The sequence below is a fragment of the Chenopodium album genome, chromosome 2 (assembly GCF_948465745.1).
Source record: "Chenopodium album chromosome 2, dcCheAlbu1.1, whole genome shotgun sequence".
Classification (NCBI taxonomy): Eukaryota; Viridiplantae; Streptophyta; class Magnoliopsida; order Caryophyllales; family Amaranthaceae; genus Chenopodium; species Chenopodium album.
In genome coordinates, this window is record NC_137835.1 from 67445937 (window position 1) to 67449598 (window position 3662).

Genomic DNA, 3662 nt, shown 5'->3' on the forward strand with positions numbered 1-3662 from the left:
AAATATACCAATTATTTTTTAATTTTATTTCTTTTTTTGGATTTTATATTATTTTCAAAAAACCAGCATTTTTTCTTTTTCTTTTCCTCTTTTATTTTTTCTTTTTGGGGGAGAGAGTCGGATAATATCCTCCATCAATAATAAAAAAATGACGGAATTTTTGCGCAAAATTGTTATCACATTTCTTTTGCACACACTAACATGCACTAACATAATAATAAACAATCAAATAAATTTACAATAACATAGATAAATACAAAGTGTCTAAATAATGAGTCAAAGGCAAAATTTCTATAAAGTCAAAATAAAACTGCGGCGTACGAGGAGTCACCTCTCCACCAGCTCCAGCCTCAGCACCAGCTCCAGTCTCCGTAGGAGGAGGAAAACTCAAGACAGGACCGCTCCAGCCAAGATCAACCTGAGGCTGACATCGCGGAGGCTGCTGTGATGACGAGCCAACCTCGTACATCCCACCACCTCTGAAAGCTGAGGTAGCCTCTCCTACCGGTGCAGCAGGAGCACCCTCAGAAGAAGATCCTGAGCCCTCAGCAATGTCGGCTCGAGCAGCCTCGGAACGACCACCTCTACTTCCTGACGAAGTACGACGACGTCTCAAGCTAGACCTCGCCGGATCTCTCCGCCCCTCAGGCCTCGTACGGGTGTGAGAAGCGATAGGCTGACCCTGCAAAAAGGAATTAAATCAGAAATAAGGTAAAATTGAAGCCATAATACAGAAATAATAAGTGAAGGAAGGTTACCTCTTTGACAACGTCGTCCCGACGACAGGTAGCTGCGTTCCTCATCCGGACGAGCTGGCTCCGGAAGGCATCTATGCATCGTGCCATAGACGAAACCACCTCGCGTGAGAACTGTCAGAAAAATAAATAAGTGAAAATACATGATAACTGAATACAAAATCCTGAATTAAAACTAGGCCTACCCTGGTCTGGTGGCGAGGAATCGACCGCTCCACGAAGCGCTTGCCCTCGGGAGCCGGAGAAATCATCTCCTCGATCGGCCCGTATACCCCCTGGTAGTGAATGGACATATGGGGCGGCACAAACTCAGTGGAACCATCCTGATAAAACAGAAAGAAATCAGTAAGGTATCACTTGGGGGCTACTTAGCGAAAATTAAAAGGCTAAGAATCTTACCCTCACATCCTCAGCCGGAACAGGGGTTGGAGCTAATAAAGGTAGTAGCTCCTCAGCGTAACACCGCCCGAGGATCACATGGGACCGCCAAAGGAAACCAGATCCCTCGGCCATGCTCGACAACTGTCTCTCGTCGAACATATGACGTGGCGGAGGAACAGGAACGACAAAAACATCAGAAGAGTGCTATCTAGCAATTCTCTCTCCTAAGTACACAACTGCTCCGTAGGTCCCCAGAAAATAGCGACGCTCAGCAGAGTACTGTGCAGCTAATCCAGGGACTGTCCAACCGCCCCACGGTCGGTATACTACATCAGGTCCCTATAAAAACACCAATCAGGCAAGAATATGTCTAAAACACCAACAGAAGAGCAAGATAAATACTAAAAGTCGTACCGAGATGATCCGGCTCCGGACACGTGCAGTAGACATGTCCATATGGTGGCCGCCCCAAGAGGCGCTCACCGTATATCCCCTCGGCGATGGTCTCGCCGGCGCAACGGAAGGAAAATACTCGTAGAACCAGATCTACAAAAAGTTGAAAGCATGAGTAAATGCTAACTAACATGTAGGGCTGAACTTTATAGGGAATAATGTTTACCTCTACGACCTTCCAGAAAGCAGATAAAGCGACGTTCGTCCTAAAGGACCGGTGACGACACGAGTCCCTCAGCGCACGAACGAAATCAACGTAGGCCAAGCTGGCCCAGTCATAAGTCCCGATCCGCTGGAGATCACAGACAGCAGGGAGGTAGTAAAGCAATGCCCTACTACCCCTGTCAGGGGAGAATGTCCCTGACAACAACATCAGCACAAAGATGCGCACCAGCTGCTCTCGGGTGGTCGCATCATCATCAAGAGCCGCTGCCAGCGTCGAGCGGCGAATCCCTCTAGCACTGAACTGAGTCGTATCGACCTCAGCTCGGGCCCGAATAGCAATCGGCCCCAACAACTCCTCGACCTTTGAAGAAAAGACGTCGATCCCGCCGTCGAACGGCAGCGGCACAGGAGTAAACTCCAGTCCTGTGATGAGACTGAAATCCGTAGGGGTGACCATCATCTCGCCCCAGGGAAAATGAAAGGTGTTGGTGGTATCCCAAAAGAACTCCACCAAAGCACGCACTACGTGGTGACCCCCGCTGGAGGCGACCATAGCCTCGGAGGTCTCGAACAGAGTAACTAGCCCGTAGGACTCCCATAGGAGTCTCGTCTCATGATCTCTGGCGATGTGCATCCTATACAAATCGTCTAGACCATCACAGCTAGAGCTGTGATGCCATGTCCTCCCAGGCTCGGTTCCCCGTCTCACCCTCTCAGAAATGTGGTGGACAGGGGCAAAGAACAAAGTCTGCTCATCCCACTCCGGGAGCCGACCAAGCGAAGTGGACGGTGTGGTGTTGTCCTCCACGGGCTCATGCTCCCGTCTAGTGTTTCGGGACCGTGAACCTGAGCCTCGTTGTCTAGCCATGCTACATTGTGCAGAATCATCATTAATTAAGGTTCTATAGTATCTAAGGTTCGCCTAGCCGCATGATACTATGTTCGCAAAAAACAGAGTACGTAGTACTAAAACAGAGCACACAATCAAATTGAGTATGACAGCATTTTTTCAAACAATCAAACAATTTCTTGCAACACTATAGTGATTATTGTGACAAATTGAACAAGAATTGCTAGCAAAAATGTCAAGAACAAACCACATTGTTCTTCACGACCTTGAGAGGTCCAACAATGGCAGATTGCTCATTTCTTCACCAAATTGAGTCAAACAAGTCTCAAATTACTCCCAAGGCAATATACAAACATAAACAAGCAATTTCATGGCATAAAACTTGATAAACAAAGCAAATTGAGCATTATAGAATTCGAATTTTCATGAAATTTGTGAATAAATATGCCAAGAATTCATAAAAACCGGTGTGGGTTTGAGGAAAAATTACATAGATTGGGAATATAGATGAAAAGAGCTTTGATTTGCAACAAATTTGAGCGAATTCGGTTGAGAAACGAGTGAGCAATGATCAACTGAAGCTTTCGGTTTCTTCGAGCAGCGTTCGCGACGAACCAGAGCAAGAAATGAACTGAAAACGGGAATTTAAAGAGAATCCCGTGCTGGCGCCAGTCCCTAGGCATTGGCGTCACAAAATGGGCTTGGTGCCTGGCGCCAACGCCAGCGCCTGGCGCTAATGCTATTAGTCTGGCGCTGATGGATTTTCAGCGACGCCAAAGCAGCCAGCCACTTGTTGGGGTTGTGATAGCCTTCTGCAATATTTTTTGGGTTCCTTGGTACGCCAGTTAGCCCCTCCAAGCAATTTGACATGATTAAGTAATCGGCTTGATTACGTAAAGTGATCGACCTGATAAAAGATCGTCTCACTTAGCTTAAAGCGCCTAAGCATTGGCTCATTAGCAAAAAGCACCGACATGTAGGTTCAAGAGCAAAGGGCACCGACATACAGGTTCAAAGCAAAAGAGCGCCGACGTACAGGCATAGCGGAGGCAAAGTTC